Here is a 21,175-nt window from a genome sequence, read left to right as displayed (position 1 = left end):
TTCATAAATATCTAAATGACTTTCTAGGAGTCTTAGGTACTTTATTAGTACAGGTTATTTATATAAAGAGCCACCATGTCAGATTTCAGTATAATGTAGATTACTAAAAACTAATTTCCAGATGGGCTGACTGCTGGTTCCAGATAAGATGGAGTAGAGGTCTTCTTATCTCCTACAAAGTTTAAAGTACCCAACCATGATACATAAAACAAAAATAAGACTTTAGAGGGTAGAGAAAAGAAGGCAGATGAGTAGCTTGGGAGTTGAGAAACAGCATGGCTATGGGATTTTGGGTTTTGTTTTTGTATTTTTTGCCTCTCTGTCTTGGAATGGGTGCTAAAGAAGTAAACAGGCCTATGATCACACACCCAAAAAATCCCCACGAAAAGCCTGTGAACCTCCAGCTGAAGGACAGGGAGAGGAGCAGCTTAGATAGAAACCCAGCACCACACACAAAAATCCCCCCTACTGGCAGCGAGATCTAGTAGGATGCGAGAGCTTCTGGCATACACCCACTCGGGCCGTAACCAGCTGTGTGGGTGGAGGCCTGCTATAGTGAAAAATGTAAATGAAATTCAGTGTTTCATAACACTATCCCAAATGTGCAGGGGAGTTTCAACTCGGATGAAAAGGACAACAATGTTGGAAGACGATGGGAATTTGCCAACTGACAATTGCCAACATTGAGACCACTCAGATACTGAAATTACCCAAAAAGGGTTTAAGGCAGCCATCATAAAATGCTTCAATTAGCAACTCACTTGAGACAAGTGAAAAAAAAAAAAGGGAATTGTGGGTAAATACAAAAAAAGAACCAAATGCTAATTTTACAACTATAAAATGCAATAACTAAAACTTTAAATGTTCACTGGGAGGGATTAATAGAGATAGATGGTAAAGGATTAGTGAATCTGAAAATAGAACTATAGGAATAACCTAATCTGAACAACAGAAAGAAAATAGAGTGAAAAAAAGATGAAAAGAGCTCCAGAGACCCATGGCAGTATAATAAATAATCTACCATTTATGTCATCAGTGTTCCAGAAACAGAAAAGGAGAGTGAGATTAAAAAACTACTTGAGTAAATATGGCTGAAAAGCTCCCAAATTTGGCAGAAGATGTACTCAAGAACTCCAAACAAAAACTCAGAGAAACCCACACTCAGATACAGCAGAAGCAAACTTAAGAAAAAAGGAAGACAGAGTCTCGAAAGCAACTAGAGAGAAATTATGCACTGCTTCTGGGAACAATGATCTGAATGTGCTGTGGATTTCATGTCCGAAACCAAGGAGGACAGAACGGAGTGACACGTTTCAAGTGTTGAATGAAAGTAACTGTCAACTTAGACTTCTGTATTCCATGATCGTATCTTTCAGGAATAAAGATGAAATAAAGTCTTAGGAGAACTAAGAATTTGTCATCAATAGAAATGCTACAAAAGAGCTGCTGTGGGAAGTACTTCCAACAAAGATGATAAAAGAAGGAAATCTGAAGTGTGAATAAAGGACAACAAAAATGATAAAGTAGGAAATTCAATAAGTGATTATTCTTCTGAGTTTTAAATTATGTTTGATAGTTGAGGCAAAATTATAACATTTTATGAGTGGGTCTCTATATATGTAGCAAAAATACAGTTAGAGAATTATAATGGGGACAAGATAAAAGAACCTAAATAGAGATAAAGTTTCTACATGACACTTGAGATAGTAAAATGTTGATATCAGTAACTGCGTAATCTAAAGAAACTACTAAAATAAGCATACAAAGGTATGAACTCAAAAACACTGCCAATAAATCAAAATGAAATTGTAAAAATGGGTCAAGTAACCAACAGGAAGGTAAGAAAGGAGACAGGAAGAAACAAATCAAATTTTGACAATGTCAGACTTAAGCCCTATATATCAATAATTACATTAAGTCTAAATTGTCCTAAATACACAAAAAGAAGTTGGCAGAATGGATTTTAAAACATGACACAATTACATGCTGTTTACAAGAAATACAAAGTAAAGATAACAATGACATCAACATTAATCAAAAGAAAGCAAGAGTGCTTATATTTTTTAAAAAGATTTATTTATGTAGGCCCTTCCTGGTGGTGCAGCGGGTTAAAGCACAGCACTAAGAAGCCTAAGCCATTTCCTCCTGAGTTCGATCCCCGCCTGCCCTGGAGGAGATCCACATGGCGCAGCAGACCTCTCCTGACCCGCCCGCTGCTCCCCTCAGCAGTGTACTTAGTAGTTCTGCCTGTTCTGCTCCCGGCTCTGTCCCTGATGAATCCTCTCACCCTCCGCATCTCTGGCCTGTACCCCAGTTTTGTATGAATAAATAAATCTTTAAAAAATATACTTATTTATGTACATGCGAGCTGGGGTATATGCCAGAGGTGAAGGGGGGCGGGAGGATTCACCAGAAACAGAGTGGAGGACAGAACAGGTGAAAGTACTGGAATACACTGCTGAGGGGAGCAGCGGGCAACACAGGAGAGGTCTGCTGAGCCATGTGGGTCAGCTCCCTGGCTGGTGCTTGTGCTGCAGTGGTTGCCAATAGCTTCATTGTGCTGAGATTTAACCCCTTGCACCACCAGGGACATCCAAGAGTGGTTATATTAACATCAGATAAAAATAGGCTGTGGAGCCAAAAAAGTTATCAGAGACAAAAAAGGACGTTACATAATGGCAAAAGATTCAACCAACCACAAGACATAGCAATCTCAAATGTATATGCTGCAAATAACAGAACTTCAAATTTCTTCAGGCCAAACTGAAAGAACAAAAAAGAGATACAGATAAGTCCACAGATAGAGCTGGAAACTTCAACACCTTTTTTTTTTTTAAACAATTGATAGCATTATTAAATAAAAACCCACAATGATATAGAACTGAACAATGCCATCAACCAAAGGACTCGACTGACATAAAACACGATCCTAATAACAGTAGAAACACGTTCTTTTTAAGCATATTGGAACATTCACAGAACAAACCATATCACAGTTCCTAAAATAAACCTGAACAAATTGTAAAGAATTGAAATACTAGTAGAGATATCTAACCAGGAGGAAATAAAGCTAAAAATCAAAAACATAAATTCTCCAGAGTCTTGTGAATTAAAGAACAGACTTCTAAATAATCCATAGGAAATGAAAATAATAATCTACTGATAAAGAAATGGAAATGCAGTTTATTAAAATTTGTGAGACACACGCTAAAACAGCAGTGAGAGGGGCATTTATAGCATAAAATGCAAACTCTAGGAAAGAGGAAAGGCCTCAAATCAGTAATCTAAGCACCCATCCCAAGAAATTAGAAGATCAAAACAAGTATAAATCAAACACAAGGACATAATTAAAATGAGAGCAGAAATCAGTAGAATTGAAAACAAAATCCATAAAAAAACAATGAAACATAAGGCTGGTATTTCAAAAAGTTTAAAAAATTGATAATTTCTATCAAAACTATTGATAAGAGAGAAGGCAAATTATTAATATCAGTAATGAAGCAGATCTCATAATAGATCCCATAGACATCAAAAGGGTAAAAAGTACAAAGACTAATTCTACACACATAAATTTGACAGCATAGATGAAGTGGGTCAGTTCCTTATTCAAACAGCTATAATTCACCCAATCTTAAATAAATTGAAAAGTCACAGAACTACTACAAAATCAAATTGTTAAAAGACTTCCCCTAAATATATCTCCAGGCCCAGACACTTTCAATGGAAATGAATTTAAAATAGAATGAGCACAAATTCTACAATATCTTCCATAAAATTATGCCAGTATTAACCTGATACCAAAACCATAAAACTACCCCAAAAAACCTGTAGACCAATATCTCAACATGAACTCAGATGCAAAAATCCTCAACAAAGTAAAAACAAATCAAATTCACAACATGTGAGAACATTTGCATATCATGGCTAAGTAGGGCTTATTCCACAATGTAAAGGTTGGTTTAATATTCAGTAATTCATGTAATCCACCATATTCATAGGCTAAGGAAGAAAAATGTTGGGATCATATCAGTTGGTGCAGAAAGTTATTTGACAAAATTTATCACACATTAATTATAAAAAATCTCAGCAAACTAGGAACAGAGAGAAATGCCCTCAACTTGACTTTAAAAATCTATATTAGGCCCTCCCTGGTGGCGCAGCGGGTTAAAGCACCGCACTAAGAAGCTAAAGCCACTTCTGCATGAGTTCGATTCCCGCCTGCCCCGGAGGTGACCACATGGCGCGGCAGACCTCTCCTGACCGGCCCGCTGCTCCCCTCAGCAGTGTACTTCGTGGATCTGCCTGTTCTGCTCCCCACTCTGTCTCTGGTGAAGCCTCTCACCCTCCGCATCTCTGGCCTGTACCCCAGTTCTGTATGAATAAATAAATCTTTAAAAAAAAATCTATATTAACCGATTATATTATCTAGCCTAATTCTATTTGTTTTTAAATTTTTTTTAATTTTCATAATACCCCCAAATGGTTTTTATGTAGTGTGTGTGTGTGTTATATTTAACATCATTCTTCATTTTTGTACAATATATGCTTTCTCTTCTCAGGTGTAGTCCCTGTGAAACTCCCATCACCAATTCATTTCCATCACCATACTTGTGTTTCCTTGTGTTTCTCCCACCCCTACTTTGATCCTTTGATTTATAGCTGTCTATTGATTTTTATTTTTAATTTATTATAATTTTCTGGAGAAAACTTTCAGTTTTTTACCATAAAGAATGAGGCTATAATAAATAAAGATATCTGCACTTAATACTTTTATTCAAATAGCATTAGCCATCTTAGCCAATAAAGTAAGGCAGGAAAAAAAAACAAAAGCTATAGGAAGAAGTAAAACTCCCTATTTGAAGATGATATGATTGTACACATAGAAAATCCTACAGAATACACAAAAAAGAGAAACAATTAGAACAAATAAGTGAATTCAGTAAGTTGTCAGGTTATAAGATCAACATTTAAAAATCCATTTTATTTAGATAGATATGAACATGTTAAGACCAAACTTTAAGTTCATACCATTCATAATCACTCAAAATAGCAAAATACTTGGGTATAATTCTAACACAGAGGTAAAGTCCTTGTATGCTGGAATCTACAAAACACCAATAAAACATATAAGATCTATTAGTACACATAACTATGTCCATGCATTGGAAAATTCAACATGTTTAAGATGTCAATTTCATGCAATTGATCAATAGATTTAATAAAATTGCTTTTAAATTCCATCAATGCTTTTTGTAGACATAAACAAGCTTATTCTGAAGTTTGCATAGAAAAGCAAAGAAACTAGAATAGCTAAATCCTTTATGGAAAATAATAAAGTAGGAATAATCACTCAATATTAATGTATGATTACAGACCTTCCTGGTGATGCAAGGGTTAAAGTCTCAGCACTATCAAGCCATGGCCAGCCACTGTGTATGAGTTCAATCCCTGGCCATACAGTAAATATGCCTGTTATGCTCCCCACTCTGTCTCTCACACCCCACACCTCTGGGCTATACCCCAGTTCTTGTATGCATAAATAAAAATAATTCTTTAAAATAAAAGATATATGTGATTACATTAATCAAGACAGTGTAGTATTGATATAGGACCAAACTCATAGACCAATATAGCAGAAGCAGCTCAGAAACAAGTCTATACATGTGTATCACAATTGATTTTTGACAAAAGTGCAAAAGAAATTTATTGGAGGAGGGATTTTTTTTTTCAATAAATGGTGCTGGAGCAATTGGATATCCACAGGCAAAAAGTAAACCTTGACCTAAAGCTCACGCTTTATATAAAACTTAACTCAGAATGAATCATCAAATTAAATATATTCGTAGATACACTTATCCTAAAATGTATGAGAGGCAAAATTAAAAATATAAAAATGTTTGGAGATAATAGGAGGAAATCTTCAAGACTTTAAGGCTAGGCAAAGATGTTAGACGTGACATCAAATGTATAATCCCCAGAAGAAAAACTTGATACATCAGAAGTCATCAAAATTTCCTAACTTTTGCTTTGTAAACGAGATCGTCAAGAGGGTGAAAAGATAATGTATAGACTAGGAGAAAATATTTGTAACGACATATCTGACAACGGACTTTTGTCTATTATAAATAGCTATCAAAATTGAACAGTGAAAAACAATCCAATTAGGAAACGTAAAATACTTAAACCAACATTGCACCAAAGAGGAGATATGCATGGCCAAAAGGCACACATAAAGATGTTCAATGTCACCGGTCATTAAGAAAATGTCAATGAGAACTACAATGACATATCACTACACACCTATTAAAGCAACTGAATACATCATAGTGATAATACAAAATAATGGTGAGCATGCACAGAAATTTGCTCTCCCACATATTGCTGGTGGGAATATAAAATGGTATAGCCACTCTGGAAAAACAATTTAGTAGTTTTATTAACACTAAACATGTTTACCACAAGATCCAGTAACTGCACTCTGGGGCATTTATCCCCCCCAAAATTAAGACTTATGTCCACACAAAAACCTAAAAGCTAACATCCATGGTAGTTTTATTTGTACTAGTAAAAACGTTGGTAAAAATCTAAATCTCCAAAGGATGAGGGATTAAATGGATACATTCACACTGTGGAATACTACTCAGCAATGAAAATGAATGAAGGATTGATACATACTGAATAATAAGATATTAAAAGGTTACAGATTGTATTATTCCATTAACATGACAATCTTGAAATAACACAATTCTAGAGGTGGAAAAACAATTAGTGCTTGCTAGAGAAAGTGGTGAGATGGTCAAGCTATGGGACTATAACAGGAGTAAAACATGAGAGTTTTGTTTGTGCTGAAGGGACAGTTCTGTATCTTGGTTGTACTGATGTTTACACAAATATATATGTGATAAAAAAAAATAACATCTACGCATCCACATGCACAAACTGAGCACAGGTAAAAACAGTTGAACTCTGAATAAGATCTACAATAAAATTGTACTGATGTCAATTTTCAGGTGTTGATATTGCTCTATATATGATGTTACCTTTGAGTAAACTGGGTGAAAAATGTACTAGACCTCTCTGTACTGCTTTTGCAACCTCCTGTGAGCATATAATTATTTAAAAATAAAAAGTTTAAAAGATTTTCCTGTCACTATTTCTTGGTACAATATGTCACCAAGCAATGTTGCAATGGTACAATACATTAGGGTTCAGTTTTCCATTTGGGTTACTTTAAAGACCCCAAAACAACTCAGGATGGTTTAATGTTGATGACTAAGCAAGTTCTAAGTATTGCCTGGTGTTCCCATAAAGGTTAATGGAGAATCCTACCAACCCACCCTCTTGACCCATATCCACTCTAAGTCCTTTGTGCAAATGTCTTCTCTAAAATATTTTTATCAGTGGTTGTGGAGCTGGGACCATGCTTCTCCTCCTCTCCCATTCTGAACCCCTCTCCTTGGGGACTATTTGCTTAAAAGAATAATAAAAAAATAATAAATAAATAAATAAATATTTTATCTACCCAAAAAGCTGCTTTTCATTTGAGTTCAAATACTTCATCCTATCGATACCAGTGCAAGTGGGAGGAGAGCAGACATAGGAGTTCAGAGAGAGTTATTGCTACCTGCGTGGTATTTGAAGTACTGTTCTAATGTTCTGTTAATCCTGCTGGGCAGCCTGCCATGAACATGTGGCATGCTCACTGGGTTCTTTTTTTCCTTTCCACTAGAAATGCAATCCCATCCTCTCACTTCTTTCTCCAGTTCCGGCATGTTACTGGATCAGGGCAAGGATACTCATCTACCCTTGATTTTTTTTGGACTTTTTACAAAAATAAGGTGACCAGGGAAGGCCTCACTGAAACTATAACATTTGAGCACAGCATATAAAAGAGCTACACTTGGAGGTAATTTGAGAAAAAGCAATTCCTAGAGCAAAGTTCATCCTATTATTTCTCATTTAGTAAATGAATACATAAGGTAACTCATTTTTTACCTGCTCTCCCTTCCAGCTCCCATTCTATTTTTTACTTCTAGCTTCTATGCTGTATATAGTCCATGTACTTGACTATGTAATATATACACTTATTTTTTTGGTTTTGTCTGACCCCCTCCCCTAGTAAATTACAAACTTCATGAAGACAGAGATATTTTTCTATATTATTTATTGTTGTGTCACCAGAGCCTAGAATAATGCTTGGACTAGGCGTTGTTAAATATTTTTGAATGGAAAAATTCATACTAAATTTTGAAAGACTAAATGACTTAGAAATCCTATACTTTTTGACATGTTGTTATCACATGTTCCTATGTGTTATACTTGTTATTACATATTATACTTCCATAGAGCCTGTAGCACCCAAGCAGACCCTAAAAAAACTCTCAGCTAATTCCTTATCATTTTTCAATGTTTTGGGTTTGGTTTGAAATATAAAAATGCCCTTGAATTTTTAGTATGATGGTCCTCATAATTCTTAAGCCCCCAAGGTCTCAGATACTGGATCAAGAATAAAATTTACTTCATGTTAAAAATAATAAAGGGCACAAAGAAATGGAAAGATACTCCTTTATGGATTGGAAGAATTAACATTGTTAAAATGATGATTTCACACAAAGAAATTTACAGGTTGAATGGTATTTTTCAAGAAGATAGAGCAAATATTACTGAAATTTGTTTGGAAACATAAAAGACCCCAAATAGCCAAAGAAATACTGAAAAAACAAAAGGAATGAAGGTAGCATGCCGGACATCAAATTATACTGCAAAGCTATGATAATCAAAACATTATCATAAACATTAGAATAAAAATACACACATAAACCAATGGAGTAGAATTGAGAGCACAGAAGTAAACCCACACTTATATGGATAGTTAATCTATGACAAATAATTCAAGAGTATACAGTGCAGACAGGAAAGTCTCTTCAAAAAATAGTGCTGGGAAAACTGGACAGCCACATGTAAAAGAATGAAACTAGATCCCTCTCACTGCATACACAAAAATTAACTTAACATGGCCTAAAAATACTTGGCTGTAGGACATTAAACCATAGAACATATAGAAGAAAACACATAAAAACATTCTAAGACACTGGCTTCAAGGATATCTTTGAGGACTCAACTACAATAGCAAGGGAAACAAAAGCAAACAAAAACAAATGGAACTATGTCAAACTAAAAGCTCAGCTCAGAAAAAGAAATTATAATTAAAATGAAAAGGGAAAAGCCCTACAGAATGAAAGAAAATATTTACACATTACACATCAGACAAGGGGCTAGCTAATATCTAAGTTCTACAAAGAAATCAACAAGAAAACAACCCAATAAAAAATGGGAGACCAGGAGCACAAGGATGGTTCAACATCAGAAAATCAATTAATGTAATCCATCACATCAACTGACATAATGTGATAATCATATAATCACATAATCATATCAATAGATGTGGAGAAGGCATTCGACAAAGTTCAACATCCATTTATATTTAAGGCCTTCAAAATCCTCAGAATAGAAGGAACCTCAACATGATAAAAGCCATATGTGACAAACCCACAGCCAATATTATCCTCAATGGAGAAAAGCTGAAAGCCTTTTCTTTAAGATCAGGAACAAGATAAGGGTGTCTACTATTGCCAGTGCTCTTCAACATATCATTGGAAGTTCCAGCCATAGCAATAAGACAGGAAAAAGACATACAAGGTATCCAAATAGGGAAAGAAGAAGTAAAACTGTCCCTATTTGCAGATGATATGTTAATCTACATGGAAAACCTTAAAAAGCCCACAGAGAAACTAATCAAAACCATCAACCAGTTTAGCAAGGTAGTAGTACATAAAATCAACACACAAAAGTCAGAGGCCTTCTTATACACAACCAACCAATCAGAAGAAGCATAAATTTAAAAAAATCCCCTTTTCAATTAAAACAAAATGAATCAAACACCTGGGAATCAACCTAACAAAAGAGGTAAAAAGACTTATACAAAGAAAATTACAAAACACTGCTAAAAGAAATACAAGAAGACACCATGAAATGGAAAGAAATCCCCTGCTCATGAATCAGGAGAATTTACATCATCAAAATGGCCATCCTACCAAAAGTGATATACAGATTTAACACCATCCCAATAAAAGTTTCAATGATATTCTTCAAAGAAATAGAAAAAATATTGATGAGATTCATATGGAACAACAAAAGACCTTGAATAGAAAAAACTCTCATGACTAAGAAGAAAGAGAATGGAGGCATCACAATCCCAAACTTCAAACTATACTACAAAGCCATAATAATAAAAACTGCCTGGTACTGGAGCAAGAACAGACATACAGACCTGTGGATTTAGATAGAAAACCCAGATACAAACCCACAGGTTTATGAGCAGCTAATCTTTGACAAAGGAGAAAGACAATACAATGGAACAAAGAAAGTTTGTTCAACAAATGGTGCAGGGAAAACTGGGAAGCTACATGCAAAAAAATGCAACTAGATCACTACCTCGCACCATACACAAAAATCAACTCAAAGTGGATTAAAGACCTAGACATAAGAACAGAAACCATAAAATACCTGGAAGCAAAGACGGGCAAAAAACTACATGACATACACTTCAGTGACATCTTTGAAGATACACCACCCAGTGCAACAATAGTGAAGGCAAGGATAAATAGGTGGGACTACATCAAGTTAAAGAGCTTCTGTACAGCAAAAGAGACATTACAAAAAACAAACAGATGGCCCTCCCTGGTGGTGCAGCGGGTTAAAACACAGCACTAAGAAACTAAAGCCACTTCAAGCATGAGTTTGATCCCTGCCCCAGAGGTGACCCACATGGTGTGGCAGACCTCTCCTGATTCACCTGCTGCTCCCCTCAGAGTGCTTTCTCACTCTTCCTGTTCTGCTCCCCACTGTCTCTAGTGAATCCTGTCACTGCCCCTGTACCTCTGGCCTATACCCCAGTTCTGTATGCATAAATAAATAAATCTTTAAAAAAACAAACAGACACTGATTAGGAAAAGAATTTCTCACACAAAACTAGCGACAAAGGATTGATCACAAAGATATACATAGAACTGATGAAACTCAACAAAAAATAAACAACCCCATAAAAAAAAATGGGCAGAAGAGCAAAAAAGACACTTCTCCAAAGAGGAAATGCAGATGGCCAACAGCATATGAAAAAATGTTCAACATCACTTGTAATAAGGGAGATGCATATTAAAACCACAATGAGATACCACCTCACCCCAGTGAGAATGGCACATCTTCAAACAACTAGCAACAACAAATGTTGGCGAGGATATGGAGAAAAAGGAACTCTCCTGCACTGCTGCTGGGAATGTAAACTAGTACAACCACTATGGAAAACTGTTTGGAGGTTCCTCAAATTGTTAAACATGGAGCTTCCCTACGACCCAGCAATCCCACTCCTAGGTATCTACCCAAAAGACACAAAAACACTGATTGGAAAAGATATCTGCACCCGCATGTTTATTGCTGCTTTATTTACAATCGGAAAGACATGGAAACAACCCCAATGCCGAAAAGTAGATGACTGGATTTAAAAAATGTGGTACATAAACACAATGGAATATTACTCAGCAACCAAAAAAATAAACATATGCCTTTTGCAGCAACATGGATGGAGCTGGAAAAGATCATGCTTAGTGAAATAACCCAGAAAGAAAAGGAAAAATATCAGATGCTTTCATTCTTAGCAGGAGTGTAAAGGACCGGGCAAGAAAACAGTAATAATGAACAGCTATATACCAGAGACATTTTGTGGGGGTGGAGTGGGGAATGGGATCAAAAACAGTGGGGGGAGGGAAATGCACTGGACTATGGTGATGGCACATGAGTGATCTGGTGATGGGAAACCCATGGGGATTACAACTGAGATGGAAAAATGCACAAAATGATGTAAAAATAAATGATTATATTATTTATTTTAAAAAATGGGAAATCTAAATATACTTTTCCAAAGACATACAGATAGCTGTCAGGTACATAGAAAAATGTTTATCATCACTGAACCCAGGGAAATGCAAATCAAAACCACAATGAGATGCTACCTCTCACATGTGAAAATGGCCCATATTTTAAAAACCAGAGACAATAAGTATTGATAACGGTGTGGAGAAAAAGGAATCTTTGTACACTGTTGATGGGAATGTAGACTGCCCAGAACCTATGGACTATAGTATGGAAGTTTATAAAAATAACTCAAAAAGGATCTGCCACATGATCCAGCAATTCTACTCCTAGGTATATATCTGAAAAATATAAATACACTAATTTTTAAAAAAGATTTATTTATGCATACAGAGCTGGGGTACAGGCCAGAGGTGCAGGGGCGGTGAGAGGATTCGACAGGGACAGAGTGGGGAGCAGAACAGGCAGACTGATGAGGTACACTGCTGAGGGGAGCAGCAGGCGGGTCAGGAGAGGTCTGCCGCGCCATGTGGGTCACCTCCAGGGCGGGGATCAAACTCGCATGGAAGTGGCTGCGCTAGCTTGCAGTGCTGCCTCTTAACCCACTGCACCACCAGGGAGGGCCCTAAAAACACTAATTTGAGAGATGTATGTATTCCTTTGTTCACTGCACCATTATTGACAATAGCCAAGCTATGGAAACAGCCTGCATACTCAGTGACAGATGAGTGAATCGAGAAAATATGGAATACTACTCAATAAATGGATCAAGAAGATCAAACAGATGTGGTATATACACAATGGAATACTCCTCAACGATAAAAAAAAAAAAAAGATGAAATCTTGCCATTTTCAATGATATGGATAGAACTGGAGAGGATTATGCTAAGTTAAGTATCTCAGAAGAAGACAGTACTGGATGACTGCACTCATATAGAATGTAAAGAAACAAAGAACAGACCAAACTAAACCCAAACCTTAGAAATATGACTGTAGAAGTCAGTTACCAGAGGGGAAGGTGGAAGTCAGGGGGCAGGGGGTTCTAATGGACTATGGGTGGAGGGTTACTGGTACTTTTGTGGTGGGTGTGGTGTGGTAACAGACATGGGAAAGGGTGTAGCCTATGCTGCTAAAATACATACAGTGTTGTAAACTAGTGTTACCTCAAGAAAATAATTAAAATTTCAAAGTTTAAAATTAAATTAAAGGAACAAAGCAGATCTTATTTGTCTTAATACTACAGGGACCCTACTTAATTAGAGATATGAATTATTCAATTTTGAGTGCATGTAGTATTTGAAAACGGAACACTTGCTTCATCAACTAGCTCAGTAACCAAATATCTAGCTTTACCCTCTTTTCTAACTGCTAGAAGTTTGACACTGGATAATTAATTAAACTGCTAAAATGCGTGGTTAAAATTATTTCTGCCTACCCAAACTCTGGGGAGAATGGAAATGTTTGCTACCACCTGGGCCCAGTATAAATGCCCATGTGGTCATTCTGAACTCAGAACTACTCAAAGAAAACAAAGCATAAAAATGGCCTTCGTGCAACTATTTTCCGGAGTTATAGGAATTTCTGTACATCATTGTTTTGTGAAGCATGTGCAAAGATTTTTAATATGTGGCACTGACGGGTGAAGTCACGCCTTAATACTCAAATAATTCATAAATTTGCTAGCACTTTTAAAAACAGATTGTTTACTTACAAAGTCGTACTCAATGAGTCGGACTTAGTCTCCTTTGCCATAGTCCCTGAGTCTTTAAAGGACCAGTTGGGCCCTCAGTGTGACTGAATGACCTACTAATGGCCTCCCTGCTATTCCAATTCCAGACCTGAACTAGGGTGAGGCTCCCCAGGCTACAGTGGAATAACTCAGGAAGACACATTCTCAGCATGTTGATCGTACTCCTCTGAAACTTTGGAGCTGAGATGGCGGAGGAGGAAGAATCTACAACCGACTGGCCTTAACGTTTGAGAACAGAAAATTCACCCAAAGGAAGTTGCAGTTCTGCCTCTCAGTGTCCTTCCTGTCCATTTCAGGTCGGGTGCCCAGTCCTGGGTCTCCCAAGTGGAGCTGGGAACTTGTAGGGGCACCTCATTGCCTCGGTCGGTGAGTTGTACTTGTGGATTTGTGCCCTTTCTGCTTCTCTTGGTTCCACCTCCGGAAATGAAGGTGCCTGCCCTGCCAGGTGAGGTTCCCGAGGTTTACCAACCAAAGCTACTTCACAGATGCTACAGAAGCTGGTGCGGGGCTGCAGCCCATGGGCTGAGGGAGCTGGGATATCCGGGTATTCAGCAGGTCTGTTATCAAGGACTGAATTACTTTCCAGTCCATTGTGACAGCCTTCCTCCTGGACCAGCTCCAGACCCAAAAGGGCTGAGCGAGGCTCCAAACCTCATTTTCAACAGCTACATATTCTTGTGGGCTCTTCTGCACCTTCTGAGCCTGCAAGCACCCTTGGGGACTCTGTTATCATCTTAGTTTATCTGCTAATCCAGGTTGTTGTTTTAACCTTCCTTCTTTTCACCTCAAATCAGTGAAATGCAGTGCCAAGGAAAACGGAAACGACTGACAATTTTTCTGACAATAGAGCCATTAAGTTGTTTTTTTTTTCTTTGTAGGGAGCTGCTTAGGAGAAATGTTAAAATAATACTTAAAGTAGCAGAAATGTCAAAGTGCAAGCATTCCTCACTGAGACTGTCAAGTAAAATGTATGCGGAAACATTTAGTCTGTATTCTAATCATACCCCACCCTCCAAGAGCCCGCAGAGGTCTAAGCAGCACTCATGTTATAAATCATTTCCAGACTGTTCATCTGAAAATTAAAGTGGCAGTGACCAGGGGTGCCTGTATACGGGCAGTGGATTAGTCAATAGCAGTTTCGCTTGTATTTTGATACTTGAAGCAACTCTGGCTTCAGGTGGAAAAGGGAGGGAAACAAAAAGCGAAAGAGACAAACAAAACTCTGGCCTGCGGAGCCGGAGAGGGGGAAGGGGGAACCACTTGCCTGGACCTGGGCGCCGCCCCCACCTCTGCTACATTCGGTGAGAAGAAAGAACATGTGCAGAATTCAGAGAAAACCTCACTCCATGTGAACCGTCAGTCCAGCCCTGTATTCAGTCAGCCAGACACAGTCAAGTGGCCATATTCCTTCCCTAAAGGAGCAGAAGAATAACCAGATTCCAGAGTGATCAAACCCACTCTTAGCTACAAATTGCCCCAAGGTTTTTGACCCTATTAGAGAACAAGATGAATGCACTCCAAACTGGTACTAATAAAACTTGGAAACAGTTCAATTTGCCTAGTTGACTTGTTTTTTCCTTTCATTGAGTTGCCCTGAGATACAATTTTAATTGGCATACATAATTGCTTTTGTGAGTAAAGTCATTCCCAACTCAAATAAAGGAACTGAGTCAGTATTTTCTAATACATGTTTGACCGCCCAACTGCAGATGTTTGTCAGGGGTTCATGAGAGCATGGGGCGGGAAATGCCCAGGGCGTGGACCTACCATTCTGGGCCCTCCCAGGTGTTGTCAATGGAGTGGCTGAAGGTAGGGTTTAGGGGGCACCGGAACTGCCCCTCATCTATTTTAGGGCTGCAGAATGAGGCACTATTTGGTATACCCTTTCCTATCCCTATCCACAGTGCAGTGGGGATCAAATGCCCCATGGCCAAGGGGAAGCTTCCTGTAAACATGGAGCATTGAAGCATATAAATTGGTTCTCCCCATGAAGCAAGGGGCTGCCAGAGATAGCTACACTTAGCATGGAGTTTCCTGAGCTCAAAACTATCTCTCTTTCCCTTTGTTGAGAAATAAAATGAAATAAATATAAAAGACATTTAATAATTCTGGGGTTTTGGGACTTTTCTGGTGGTTCAAAGGATTAAGTCTCAGCACTATTAAGCTCTCTGAAGCCACTGCAGCACGAGCTCGAACCTTGGCCAGGGAGCTGACCCACATGGTGCAGGAGACCTCTCCTGACCCGCTGCTCCCCTCAGCAGTGTATTTCAGTAGATCTGCCTGTTCTGCTCCCCACTCTGCTCTGTGAATCCTTTTACCTTCTGCACCTCTGGCCAATACCCCAACTCTTGTATGCATAAATAAACAAATCTATAAAAAAAAATGCTAGTTTTTTGGGTTTGTTTGTTTGTTTGTTTGTTTGTTTGTTTGTTTGTTTTTATTTGCTGTTCATGGGAGGGATTGTGTATGTTTACTTTCAGCTAACTATCTCCTTTTTGAAAAACAGTCCCTTTGTCATCTCTAGCTAGGGAGTGGGGTGGGGGAGGAAAATACAGAAGGGCACAAAATGTAACTTCTTTTGTGTTTTACGGAACCTGAAAAATGCACTGTTTTCCTTTATTACATCCTTGTTGGTGATATCCTTTATTAGGACAAAAGACGGCATCTACTTCATCGCTCCTAGTATCTGTCCACTTAACATATGCCAGCTCTAGGCTATTTGAAGGGAAGTCCTATTTTTAAAATCTTTGGTATTTTTGGCTTACTGTTCCCATAATCTCTCTGAGGCAGTAATGAGCCCTTTTTGGGAAGGTCTGGTCTCAGTCATGGGGGAGTGATCTCAAAGCATCACGGGGAAGTGATCTCAAAGCACAGGACACTTTTCCCTATTGTTCACCTAGTCTGTTTCTGAAAGGACTCCTTAGCCTCCCGGTTCACCATGGGGCTGTTCACAACCCCTTAGTTTGTTATCTTTGCAAAGAAAGCACAGTCTCAAGCCCTTACCAGATCCCCGGGCTTCACAAATGATTCTCGGATATTCTATTTCAGACTTTCCATTAGGCTGCTTTTCTGCTTCCAGCCTTTTGGTTCTGAGGAGCCAGCAATATTAATCACACAATATTAATCCCTCCAAGGGGCATTTGGAGAGCAAGTGGGACCGCGGCTTTTTGCTGGCAGGACAGGATACCCACCTCTCTGCATCCTCAACTATCTGCCTGCCTTCCAGGGCAGCTTTCAACGCTCCTGTTCGAAGGCAACCCACCGTAAAGGCTTCAACTTCAGAAGGCTAAAACTCTGTTTACCTCAGTGGCTATTTTCAGAGGGCAACTGCACAGCAATGTTCCTCACTGCTCACGTTCATTTCAGGGGAGGGCAATCTGTTCAGCTAGAACATGGTCATTGCTGAAGTCAAACATGGTGGTTCTTTCACAGCCTATTAACTTCCTATTTAAAAAATATTCACCAGCACCTCTGGCTCCTATTTCTTCTCAGCAGCACGCTTGTCTTTAATATGAACAAGGCCAGCTGCAGGAAATATCACACCCCTCCATTGGCTTGGTGCCTGTGGGCTGAGTGGGGGAGGGTGGGTTGCAAAGCTGAAGGATTCCAATTCTCACGAAGATATCACTGAACTCTGCAACTTTTCCCTAATTCAAACTGCTTCCTGTTAGGCTCCCAAACAGTTTTCTACTTCCCTGTGTTCTTGAACTTGGGCCAGGGCTGTTTCTTAGCCCCCACTGTTCGTATTCTATCCTGCACCTAAGCAGAAATATTCCTTTCAACAGAGTGAGGGCCTTCAGTTCCACCACAAAGCAAGAGGATGAGGAGTCAGAAGACCTCACAGAGAGCAAGGTCTCTGTGACTTATTAGTCACTGTTTTCGGCTGGAACTTTGGACACAAAAAATGTAAGAGGAGTTTAGGTTTTGTTTGATCACATTCTTGTTTGTGCTGTTCACACAGAAAACATGCTGAGAAAAGACACACAGAGGGATTTCAAGCCAGCTGCTCCTAAAAGTTTTTAAAAGCATCACTACCAACTATTTATGTGTGTATTCATGGGAAGAAAATCTCTGTCCAGACCAAAAACTCTGAAAGCCTCTGAATCCTGCCCCAGCAACTGCAAATGCCACTGCCCTCCGTGACATGCTGACAACCGAGAGGTCTCTCATTAGTGCTGGGAAAATATATGAGGGCTGAACTGCATTGAAAATGCATGACTAGATCAAGAAGATTTGGTACATATACACAATGGAGTATTACTCAGCAATCAAAAAAGATAGACTCATGCCATTGGCAGCAACAGGGATGGAGCTGGAAGGGGTCATGCTTAGTGAAATAAGCCAGAAAGAAAAAGAAAAATACTGATGGTTTCACTCATAGGAGTGTAAGGGATTAGGAAATATATATACATATATACACACACGTATATATAGTTTATTACAACTAATATATATACATATTAATATATGCATATTTATTAATACATATACAATTAATACACATATACAATCAATATACATATTAATTGTAATAAAGTATATATATACCTATATATATATACTTTATTACAATTAATACATATATATTAATTGTAATAAAGTAAAAATGAACATCAACTAACAACGATAAACCAGAGATATTCTATGGGGGAAGAGAGGGGAACAGGGTCAAAACTGGGTGGGTGCTCTCCCTGGTGCTCAGTGGGTTAAAGCACAGCAATGCAAAGCTAGCCACAGCCACTTCAGTGTCAGTTCAATCCCTGGCCAGGGAGGTGACCCACATAGCGCAGCAGAACTCTCCTGTCTCGTGTGCTGCTCCCCTCAGCAGTGTACTTCGTCAACCTGCCTGTTCTGCTCCCTGTTCTGTCTGTGATGAATAAATAAAAATCTTAAAAAAAGTGATTTATGGCCCTCCCTGGTGGCACAGCGGGTTAATGCACAGCACTGAGAATCTAAAGCCACTTCCGCATGAGTTCGATTCCCGCCTGCCCCGGAGGTGACCACATGGCGAGGCAGACCACTCCTGACCCGCCCGCTGCTCCCCTCAGCAGTGTACTTCATCCATCTGCCTGTTCTGTTCCCCACTCTGTCTCTGGTGAAGCCTCTCGCCGCCCCTGAGCCTCTGGCCTGTACCCCAGTTCTGTATGCACAAATAAATAAATCTTAAAAAAAAAAGTGATTTATTTGTGCACACAGAACTGGGGTACAGGCCAGAGGTGCCGGGGTGGTGAGAGGATTCACCAGAGACAGAGTGGGGAGCAGAACAGGCAGATGGATGAATGAAGTACACTGCTGAGGGGAGCAGCGGGCGGGTCAGGACTCTCCTGCTGCTTGGTGTGGGTCAGCTCCGTGGCCAGGGATCAAACGCTCACTGAAGCTGCTGCAGCTAGCTTGCAGTGCTCCGTCCTTACACATTGCACCACCAGGGAGGTCCCAAATAAACAAATCTTAAAAAAAAAAAAAAACGGGTAAGAAGAGCACATGGGACTATGGTGATGGCACATGGGTGAGGTGGTGGTGGGAAGTCCACAGGGATCACAATTGAAATGAAAAAAAAATGTACAAAATGAAGAATAATGTGTGTGTGTGTAACTGACTAACTAACTAACTTAATTAATTAATTAATTAATTAATTAAATCACCCTGAATTCCCCCATGATCGTGTCCTCAAACAGCTGAAGCTATAGCTAGCCGGCACACCCACTGCAAGTGTCAGAAAAAGGTAACAAGAAGCTTGTTAAAATGTCAAAGTGTGGTTTTAAAAAGACATGATAATTTTCATTTCAAAATGTATTTAGCCCTTCAAAAGAAAAACAGAAATGACACTTTCAAATGCACGTGCACTGCAGAAGGGCTAAGAAGTTGATTGCACCCAGCACCCTGTTTACCACAACCTGAGGTCAGAGATGAATCATTCATGTCTGAGATGAACCGTAGAGACCAAGAAGGTCAGGGAGCACAGAGAAAGGATTTCCCACCCATCAGACTAGTCAAGATGAAAAAATTAAGTAAAATTCATGTTTTTGAAAGGCTGGGAAACCGTCCAAGAAACAGATGGTGGAAGTAGATGTTGGTGCAAGTTTGAAGAAATTTATCTCTCAAATGTAAAATGCCTATACCTTTTGTTACAAAAGGTCACCCAAGTATAGAACATTTTCTTACAAATAGACTGATGTGAACGATGCTATATAAATGTAGCACTGAAATGTGTTATAACACATTGCTGCAATGAAACACTAGATAGCCACTAAAAAGAAGAGTATGTGGTAAGGGTTTCTGCAGATTTCATTAGTTTTATTTCTGCAACATTTAATGCTTACCTTACAAATTATTTGTCAACTGGGTTTAGTGAACAGATGAGTCATGGTCATTCATTATTTTCCGAAACACTATCACTAGAAAGGGGAACAACTATTTAGAAAAAAAAAAATCATAAAAGATCAACAGAAAAATCCTTAGACAAAAAGTAAATAATTATGAAGTTTAATTCTAATTGGTAAAAGATTTTATTATAATCAACTGGTGTTAGGTTTAAAACCATAAATCTTCGCCTAAACATTACTGATCCTTTGCTAAGGGGTGCATGGAAGAACTCACTGCCTTATGGCACAGATGGATGTTAGAACATTCCATAAAAAATGGGAAATAATTTTTAAGAGTTTGATGACAACAACCAGCAGTCTATTTCCTCAGATTTTCTGATGACCAAAAACACAGACTTGTTTCATCTAGAAAAGTCACCATTATAATATTAAGCATTTAGATTGAACAGTATCTTCTTTAGCAGGGACAGAAATACTGAAAAAGTCCCTAAAAATGTCACTAAATAATATATAAAGACAAAAACATATCCTTCGAGTTATTAAATGCAGTTTGTACTGGAACTCTTCAAAAATGGATGCTATGTGTGCCCTCAGCTGCTGATTAGGGACTGTGGATACAGGTGGCTGAAAGTGGTAGACATGTTCCACAGGTCTGACTCCCATGACTTGTCCAAGATAGTGATTATTTCATCATTGAATACCTGGATCTTTCTCATTCTATTATCTTCAAAGAACATTCTGGATAATCTCATGTTTGCCATCATGTTTCTGAACCTTAAATAGATGTAGCAGAAATTTGATAGAGCAAAGTGCCACTATTGCTTAAGAATGATGGGACTATAAATTGGTACAACCACTGTGGAAAATAGTATGGAGGTTTCTTACAAAGTTAAAAATAGATTTACCCTATATCCAGCAATTCTACATCTGGGTATTTATCCAAAGGGAATGAAAACATTAACTTGAATAGTTTTCTGTATTCCCATGTTTACCAAAACATTATTCACAACAGTTAAGACATGAAAGTAACCTAAGTCTCTTTTGATGGGTGAATGGATTACACACACACACGCACACCATGGGGTATTATGCTAAGTGAAATAAGTCAGAGAAAGGAAAATACTGTACCATCTCACTTCTATGTGAAATCTAAAAATGAAAACATGCATTAAGC

At 38.5% G+C, this 21,175-nt stretch overlaps 2 protein-coding genes across 2 annotated transcripts in view; one reads left to right on the top strand and one right to left on the bottom strand.

The window, feature by feature from the left end:
• The window catches only part of ZNF41 (zinc finger protein 41), a 722,252-nt gene that overhangs the window by 651,089 nt on the left and 49,988 nt on the right, over positions 1–21,175 (top strand). The window lies entirely within an intron of this gene.
• The window catches only part of CHST7 (carbohydrate (N-acetylglucosamine 6-O) sulfotransferase 7), a 29,012-nt gene that overhangs the window by 1,551 nt on the left and 6,286 nt on the right, over positions 1–21,175 (bottom strand). The gene's annotated exons all lie outside the window — the stretch shown is intronic.

Source organism: Condylura cristata, unplaced genomic scaffold (genome assembly GCF_000260355.1).
Source record: "Condylura cristata isolate star-nosed mole 26May11 unplaced genomic scaffold, ConCri1.0 scaffold00027, whole genome shotgun sequence".
Taxonomy (NCBI): domain Eukaryota; kingdom Metazoa; phylum Chordata; class Mammalia; order Eulipotyphla; family Talpidae; genus Condylura; species Condylura cristata.
Note: the sequence above shows the minus strand (reverse complement) of the source record. Positions and strands in the feature narration are given on the sequence as shown.